Source organism: Capra hircus, chromosome 29 (assembly GCF_001704415.2).
Source record: "Capra hircus breed San Clemente chromosome 29, ASM170441v1, whole genome shotgun sequence".
Classification (NCBI taxonomy): domain Eukaryota; kingdom Metazoa; phylum Chordata; class Mammalia; order Artiodactyla; family Bovidae; genus Capra; species Capra hircus.
Window position 1 is genome coordinate 38,804,215 of NC_030836.1, and position 9,841 is coordinate 38,814,055.

Genomic DNA, 9,841 nt, shown 5'->3' on the forward strand with positions numbered 1-9,841 from the left:
TGAAGTCTTCAGATTGCCATTTGACAACTTATCCTCCTAGCAGTCTCCTCTCCAATGAAAAACAGGAATGAATATCTCATGAAGTCTCTAGAAAAATTACATGAAACCACGAGTGTCGAGCATGGCCCCTAGTATCTATTTCATGATGTTTTAGTATTTTTTTTCTCCAAGTAGGCAAGGTTTTCCGTCTTCTTAGATGTTCATGGAGATCAGTTTGTTTTTCCAGCCAAGCTTCAAAGAAGATATTACAGTTCAATTCTCTGTATTCTGAAAAGCTTCAAAGGACACTCGCCAAGGACGTTGATGAAGGTAATGTTTTTATCAAGAGCTTTGTGTTTTTTTCCAATCTTTTATTGGCCTAAAGTAGAAAACTAGGGTAGGTCAGAGCATATATAACTAGCGGCTCCTAGTCAGCATTACATGCTAAGAATCCAAACTTACCTGAGTACTTGGAGAAGGAAAGAAACATGAAGTGGCTTGTGCTCCTCAGGCTGGTGGCTTTCTCAGAGTTCATAGTCAAGAAAGTATGGGGACTGTAAGTCACATCATATTCCTTTCTTGGATTTCTTCTCATCTGACTATTCTTCCACCCATCAGGTTTAGAAGGGAATGGAATATTTCCCTAAGAGTCTTAAAGTTCAACTCTATCTTATTGTCAAGTAACTTGCTGTAGGAACTGTGGATCCCACGGTCTTGGTGCAGATTTGGGTTGCACAGATCTTGGGGTCCCGTCATGTCATGACCTATTGAAAGTGCAAATCCTTGCAACTGTTCAGTGCACAGCCTATGTTGATGTTGATGTGGTCCTGTAGAATAGTACTTTTCTACATTATTTTCAACATGTCCTCTTTTTTCCTGGTCTACCTCAGTGTGTATATGTCTATGTCTGCATCTCTGTATCACTGTCATTTATCTCTCCATCTCTTTGGAGGTCACTGGGAGTGTATTTCTCTCTGTTGTTTTCTTTTAATTTTTCATTTGACTCTTTCTTCCTTCTCAAGCCTCTGAATTTCCCTTACTTGTTCCCTAAAACTTAGATTCTGTTTTCAACTCTCACTTCTCTTTCAACGTGGAGAAAGATACACTGTTTTATATACACTGTTTTCTATCTGACAAGCAGTGTGACCATAGTCAACTTATTGCTCCCTTGTAAAAGAATCCCTCTTCTACCTCCTTCCTTGAGGTTCTTTGAAAAGGATAGTGTTCTTTGAAAAGGATGGCAACAACAGTGCTAATGGATGTCATGTTGAGACTTTCTATTTATCAGGTACCTTATATCTATCACTTCACTTATCCCCAAGATATTCTATTTGGAGGATTTGTATTGTTACATTCCACCATTTCACCGAAGGGGAGACTGAGACACCACATGGTCATATGGCTTATCCAAGATTGCAGAAGAGAACTTGCATTAAAATTGATGTTTTTGCCATGGTATATGCATAAAATTCTGATAATAATGTGCCTCATAAAAATGATTAGAAAATACACAGGGCCATTACAATGAAAGTTATACCTTAATACCGACAGCTTGTTGTAGCATCTTCTTTGTTTTCTTTGTCAAATGCTCGGTGAAAGAATACCTCTAGGGAGAATGAAGACCATGAGAAATGCCCTCAGTGGAAGAAACATGCTGAAAAATTTCCTGAAGGAACGTGCTTACAGACTGTCCCAGATTTCCTCTCGTGGCTCAAATCTAACTACTCACCCGCTGAGAAACATCATGGATGTGAGTATTTTGGGAGGATGGTGCTCCACAGCGCCCCCTGGTGCTCTAGCCTAGCACTGGGGCTCTTCTGGAGGTGCCTGGTGGGATGTTGGTTTGGGGTTCCTGCAGGAGGCAGACGCACTGGAAAACAGGGACCCCACCCAGAGGAGAAGGCACTATCATCCTCAACTGTTGGTCTTGGTGACTGTGCTGGGCAATTACCAGGTGGCAAGTAAACATCCATTTCTGTGTCAAAGATGCATCATTAGTTTGAGGGCTATTGTTCCTTCGGAACAGGTGAGCCACTCAGTTACAGATGAACAGTGAGCCATCACTGATCAAAAGGTAGAACCAACTGCCAAGCAACTGTGACTCCCCAGGCAGAGGAATTCAGTTTGCACAGATGCAAGAACCACAGCAGTAAAAAGTTACTGAACCTGTATACCGTGTAAGGCCACAAGAATCTTACACTGTGGTTACTCTTTTTAGATTAGATAAAGGGCTTATTTTGTCTTCAGGAATGCCCATGCCAGCCTGAGAGATAGGCAAAGGGTAAATACATGTCGAGTGAAAGGGTTACCTGTGTGGAGTTGATTGGATGCGGTCTGATAGAGGGAGTGCCTGGGGTTGATCCAGAAAGACCTCCTGGAGAAAGGGGTGCTGAGGCTGGGACTGAAGAGACTGCTGCTGCAGCTGCTGCTGCTGCTGCTGCTGCTGCTGCTGCTAAGTCGCTTCAGTCATGTCCGATTCTGTGTGACCCCAGAGACAGCAGCCCACCAGGCCCCCCCACCCCATTCCCTGGAATTCTCCAGGCAAGAACACTGGAGTGGGTTTCCATTTCCTTCTCCAATGCATGAAAGTGAAAAGTGAAAGTGAAGTTGCTCAGTCGTTTCTGACTCCTAACATCCCCATGGACTGCAGCCCACCAGGTTCCTCCATCCATAGGATTTTCCAGGCAAGAGTAAAAGAGTGGGGTGCCATTGCCTTCTCTGGAAGAGACTACAGAGCTTCTCAAATGAAGGCACCAGAACTTCCGTGGGTGTCCAGCAGTCCTGGAGGCCCAGTGATTATGTCTCTGTGCTTCCAGTGCAGGAGGTACCACTTCAATGCCTGGTCTTAGAATCAATATCCTGCATACAATGTAGCACAGGAATAATATATCAAATGCAGAAACCTCTGTGACCAAAGTCTGTGAGCTGCATGGTGGTTAGAAAGTGATGTCAAGAGATATGTGACACCCAGAGGGAGACATCAGTGTGGGAACAGAGGGTAGTCAGTTCTGCACTAACCCACTCCCTTCTTTTCACTGTAGATGCTCTACATAGGTAACATCACCACTGAAACACAGCCTCAGGAATTCCATGTTGTCTTTGACACAGGCTCATCTGACTTGTGGGTGCCCTCGGTCTTTTGCCAAAGTCTAGCCTGTGGTGAGTACAGACACCCCCTACCCGGACCATCCTTCACTTGCCCTGCCACCCTGTTTCCACTCTTGGCACGTAATGACACTCATCTGTTGTGTCTGCAGCTAGAAAGGTTATGTTCAGACATCTTTATTCTTCAACCTTCCGGCCTACCCAAAAGATCTTCAGCATCAAGTACATTACTGGAAGGGTGAAAGGACTTCTTGTTTATAACACAGTTCGGGTAACATACGCTGAATCAGGACTGGCTATGGAGTGACCCCTGCTTGCAAAAAAGATGCAGGACCATCCAGCAGGATCTTTCCTAGCCTAACTCCCATAGATATTGGCCATCTTACCCATAGGATCCTGTATCTGGGGAGACAGTGCCTGTGGTGACACACGAGCAAGCAGATTAGCTAACCCAGAAAGTGGCTTGAGGTTTGGACTTGCACCTCCTCTGCCCATGAGCAGTTCAGGGATCATTTTTTTGGGAGTGAGAAGAAGGGAAAAAAGCACCACTTTTATATTCACAGACTGTTGCAGGCACTTTCAGGTGATAACTGGTTTAATTCTGCAACAACCCAACACAGCAGTTACTCTGATTAGCTCATGAGACATGTGAGGAAACTGAGGTGCAGACAGCAAGGGACTTGCTGAGGGCACACAGGTGGTAAAAGGTGGAGTTAGGCTGGCTTTTCAGAACTGAAGTTTCTGTGGAGTGTTTGGGGACAGAATAAAACTGATCTGAGGACCCTGGGGGCAGTCAAGGGCTTCAGGTATCCATAGCGGGAAACTGGAGGCCTGAGAGTCAACGGGCCTGATGAATGAGCCTGCCTCCCTAAAATTATTTGAGTAGTTCTGCTCTCTCACTTTCTCTCTCATACACACTCACACAAATACACACATATCCCCAAAGGTGAATTCCCCAGGCAGTAATTTCATAGAACCCTGCAAGCAAGATTGTGTTTTCGGCTTCTGTCGTCCTGGACAAATGCAGAATCCACAGTACATTACAGAGAGTGCAGTCCATTCTTGTCGTTAGGTCACAGTGATGCCAAAGAGAAGACTATCTTGCTCTTGACTCATTTTGTCCATAAGGTGGCGCCAATGGGTCCTGGACTGACTTGGCTGCCACACCTGTACAGAAGCCAGGAGGCCAATTTGACTCACTCAGGTGATGTTTTTCACATAGACAGGTGTTTTAAAATACACAGCGTCTCTCAAGTGGAACCCAAATTCCCCTCCCAGCTTTGTCTAACCATCTGTGGGCCACCGAAGACAGAGCCCAGCCTCATTTCTTCTCTGAGGATCTAATGGCAATGCACACCAGCCCAGTCCTAGGCCACTTCACATATATGTAAGTGGGAACATTGTTCTCTCCCACAGATTGGCGACCTTGTAAGTACTGACCAGCAGTTCGCTATAAGCCTGGAAAAATCCGGGATTGAGGGTATACATTTTGATGGTGTCTTGAGCTTGAAGTATCCAAAAATATCCTTCACTGGAGCCCTCCCCAGTTTTGACAACCTGATGAATGAAGGTGCCATTTCTGAACCTATTTTTGCCTTCTACTTGAGCAAGTATGTCTGAGATAGACAATCCCTTTCTCCAAATTAGCTGTAAGATGATTTCAGTTGCACAAAAATTATAGAACACTTGATAAAGAAGTATCCTGAGAGATAATCTAACCCAAGGTAACTATGGCCCCAGGGCCCTATCTGGCTTCACCACTGGCTTTTATAAATAACGTTTTATTGGAACACACCCTGCTCCTGGGCTCAGAATCAGTAAATAGGTCTATGCAGTTGAGTGAGGAGGAAGGCTAATGGAAGGCAACAGGAAGCATGTTGAATAAAAGCATTAGGATTTGCTTATGAATTTGATAAGGAAGGAAGGAGAACCCTGGTGGATATCTTTCCTTCTGCATTAGCATTTCACTGGGAGCCCAGGACCAGTTACCCAATTTGTAGATTCCAGTGAAAAATGAAAGAGTGGGACAAAAAACTGTGGCAGCCTTGTTCAAGAAATATTAGGCATTTCAAGACAGGGAGAGCAGGGGTGGGGTCCCTTCTAAACATGGGGCCCTTTGGATAGCAGAGGTCACAGGCCAGTGGAGCCAAATCTTGGTGACCTGAATCCACACCCTTAGAACTCCCAGGCCTTGATTTTCCTGAAAAATGACAAGGTGGACAAGGGGAAAGCCAAACGCTTCAGCACCCTGTCCTCTGAGGGTGTCTGAGCACTCAGGTTGCTGGAAGTCCAGGGCGTCTTCAGAAGACATATGTGATGGAGCCCAGCCAAGTGCTCTGGCTTCTAACCACCTCTGTGCCATTCATTAGCCAGTAACAGACCTCAGTCTGGATCTCAATCGCTCCTAGACTCGATTCCTTGATGGGTGTACAAGCACAGCTCTCAGACAGTGCTGTTTTTACTGTACTCCAAGGATCCCCCCTCACTTCTATCTACAGAGACAAGTGGGAGGGCAGTGCGGTGATGTTTGGTGGGGTGGACCACCGCTACTACAAGGGAGAGCTCAATTGGGTACCATTTATCCAAGCAGGAGACTGGATTGTACACATGGACCGGTAGGTAAGCCTCTCCCTCTGAGAGTCTGCTGAAGTGATGCTCCCACTACTGTACATGGACACAGGCAGACACACACAAATGCATTCTCAGACACACAGTCACACAGACATATATACCACCCACAATGACAGACAGATACACAGACACATGGAAACACACAAGCAGACACATATAAACATACACAGAGACATATATAAACATGCATAGCTAGTCAGAGACACACAAGCACACACAGAGACACATACAAACACATATACAAACAAACTCACAAGCACACAGATACACAAATGACTCATGGGTTCATAATCCCCAGGCCTTCGGAGCATGGCTCTGACCAGGGTCCTAAAAGAGTCCAGAGAGGTCTGTGCACCTGGAAGAGAGCTGCATCCACTGCCCTTTGAGGTGGGGAGCATGGTTAGAGGACTCTACATTGTGGTGAACAGAGGATCATGGAGAATTTCACCAGCCTGAACAGAGATATGATAAAATGACCAACAGTCCAGGGTTACCTAGAACATAGGAAGTTCTCATTACAGATAAATGTGTGTTTAAGAACAGGGAAAGTTCTGAGCAAATGGGGAAAACTGGTCTCCTTAGTGAGCAGCTACCCAGCAGTGGAGAGAGGTTGGATGCAGTCTTAAGACGTGAAATCAGTTAATAAAAAAGACATCCCATGTACCTGGGCACACAGTGGTGGGGCTATAGCAGAGAATCAGGAAGGTGGGATCCAGGAGTGACCTGAGGACAATAGGCATAATTGATAGGCTTCTGTGTGAGATCCTCAGACAAAAGCTGATCTGTCCTTTGGAGTTTCTGTGTGCTAGTTACATATTTCCTGGCCAGGGTCTCAGTGCCTGAGCTGGTTGTAGGAGCAGTGCTGGGAGACACCCTCTCCCAGAGGAGCCCCTCTCTCCCCCTACTATGAGAATCTCCTGCCCCTGTGAATCTCCATCTTCACTCTGTGTGCCACCCGTTATTTGTTCCCCACCAGATACAGCCATCTGGATGTTTCTCATTTTTTTCTCAGTCTTCATTCACTCACTGAACAGACAAGCATTGGGCATCCACTCTGTGCCAGGGACTTTAGGGAGACAATGAGAATAAAACTCGCACTCACATGTAAGAAGGCAGATGTACATGAAGTGACTCACCCACATAGTGAATTGTGACTTTGGTACATGCTAGATGTGAGGAGGGGAAGGCAATGGAAACCTACTCCAGTACTCTTGCCTGGAAAATTTCAGGGATGGTGGAGCCTGGTGGGCTGCAGTTTATGGGGTCGCACAGAGTCAGACACAAATGAAGTGAGTTAGCAGCAGCAGCAGTAGACATGAGGCTCTACAGAGAGTGACCAAAACAGGAGACTGATAAACACTGGGGGAAAGACTTCCTGAAAACAATACAATTAAGGTGGAATCTGGAAGATGAGATGAAATTTGCTAGTCAAAGTGGAGTGGAGTCTTCTAGGAAGGATGACCAACCTGGGTCAAGGTGCAAAAGTTCCTGGTGTATTCAAGTACTGCATTCGAGGATGTCAAGAAAGGTGCTGTGTCTAGAGCAAAGGAAAAGAGGGCAAGAGACAAAGGGCTGTTTAGGAGACAGTCAGGAAGGGGGCAGCTCTGGAGAGACTCAGAGTGACCTTGATGCCCGCTTTCTTCCACTATCTCTCAGCATCTCCATGAAAATAAAGGTTATTGCTTGTTCTGGATGCTGAAAGGCCCTTGTGGACACCAGAACAGCACTGATTGAAGGCCTAGAAGACTGGTCAATAACATACAGAAGCTCATCGGTGCCATGCCATGGGTTTCCAAGGTGAAGGGTCATGCCCCAAGGTCACTCCCAGTCTCCACACACAAGATCTCGTGGGCCAAACTCTCTCCCTCTCTCTAACAGCACTACATTTCATGTTCTGTGGTCAATTCGCTGCCCTCTTTTATGTTCACCGTTAACAGCATCAACTAATCAGTGCCAGCACAAGCGTACATCCTCAAGGTGAGGGCACAATACTGAGGGGTGGTTCTCAACCTGAGGCTTGCAGCAACCAACGGGCTGCTTTTGGGAGGAGGGTGTCCTCTACTGGCTGTCTCACACCATTGCAGATGCTGATGAGGCCTTTGGCTGGGTCAGTGCCTGCCAGAAAACCAACCAGATGAGATTAAAGGGCCATCTGTGACATCGATCTTCCTGAAATAAATATGGAGATGCCACACCATGCTGGAATGGTAGGAGTCACAAGGAGAGGGGAACACTAAGGTCCTCAGTCCTCAAAGAGCTTCAATTCAATCTGAATCCTTAGCTGTATTAACATGGAAGTAAGCTCTAGCTGTCCCTGAAATAGGCCACATTACAAGCAGAATGGCTGGGGACAGTCCCTGTGTGATGTCCCAGCATAAGTTAAGAGTCTGCCTTCTCTTCTCAAGTTTTTTCTGGTTTGGATGATAAATTACATGGTCAGCTTAGTACTCGGCTGCATCTTCCCCTTGCTCTGGCCAGGTGCCTCCTTTGTGAGTTGGGGTATCCGACCCCTCTGTGGGGAGGTTGGATACTAAGGTGAATAAAGTGTGAATAGTGATTCCTCTGCCCTGGTACAGGGTGCAGGCTTCATGTCAGCTCCCTACAGGAGTTCAAAGCAGGCTGATGAGCTCAAAGAAGGCTTTGAGGAAGAGAGGGAATTTCAGGAATTCTGAAAACACAAACTCATTGAGCCATATGGATGGTTGCTTGGTTCTAGGCAGAACTGCCCTGGATTCCATGCAAATGGCATCTCAAGGTGGTCTGCACTAAGGCACTGGGGACTTACTAAGGATGATGAGGGCTAAGGACTGACCAGTGAGGATGGGGAACCAGAGTACGTTACCCAACCAAGCCTGGAGTGGCCAAGGAGGGTGAGTGTGGGCCAAAGGAGGCTTCACAGATTTCCTGAGTTAAGTCTTCAAGAACGTGTTGTTCACACTGCTCTATTTAAGATGGATAACCAACAATGATTTGTTGTGTAGCACAGAGAACTATGCTCAGTTATATGACAACCTGGATGGGAGGGTTATCTTTGGGACTAGGATACACGGATACATATGGTTGAGTCCCTTTCCTGTCCACCTGAAACTCAGAATATTGTAAATCAGCTATACTCCAATACAAAATAAAGTTTTTAAATAAAGTATAGATTGTGAGGACGCAGGAGGAGAAACAGCTTATCTGCAGAGAAAACAAGCAGCAGGAGGCAGAAGGAAGGAAACAGGGAGAGAGGCGAACTATGGACATTCTTGTTCTTTTCGAAAAAATTATATTGAAGTGTGGCTGATCTTCAGTGTTGCATTAAGTTCTGCTGCATTGCAATGTGAGACACATAAAAAGTGTGTTATGCACATAAAATATAATTCTTCTTATTCTTTTTCATGTGGTTTATCACTGAATACTGATTATAGTTCCTTACACTCTACAGTAGGACTTTGTTGTTTTTCATTCCTCTGTTTCCCCAACTCCCAGTCCTCCACTCACCACACCCTATCTCATGGCAACCTCATGTCTTGGTCCTCTTTGGTTTTTGATGAACTCATATCCCCTGCTGCTGAGAAAACCCCTTGATACTTATCAAAAGAGGGAAATAAAACAAAGAATTGTGCTGGGTCTGGATATTGGGGGGATTCGCCAGTAAGGCCTCATACTGACTTGTGTGTGTCTCTGATCTCCCAGGATTCTAGAGGCCACTGCTATACAGCCTTTAAAGAGAACACAATGAGGACATCTAGAGAGACCTGGATCCTGGGTGACATCTTCCTGAGGCTGTATTTCTCAGTCTTTGATCGAGGAAATGACAGGATTGTCCTGGCAGGGGCAGTGTAAATGCTTAGAGTGGTTCAGGAATCAATAAGGCTGCTCCTAACATACACTCATTCGCCCTTTGAACACTCCTTCCCAGGATGCTAGTGAACAGTATTTGGTGGTCTGCACATTCTATTCTCAGCAAAGAATGAAGTGTTTCACTCATAGTGGTGCTGAAACAAATGGGTGCCTCTGTTTATGTCTGGGAGGTATACAAAGATCGGGAAGAGTCGAGAACCCAGTCTGAATCAAAATTGCTAGGAGCCCAACTGTAACTTGCTTCAAGGAAAAGGGAGACTCATTGAAATGATTCTGGGAA

General features: G+C 45.7%; 1 pseudogene; it reads left to right on the forward strand.

Annotated features, from left to right (window-relative positions):
• LOC102191027 lies at positions 468-9,543 on the forward strand (annotated as a pseudogene).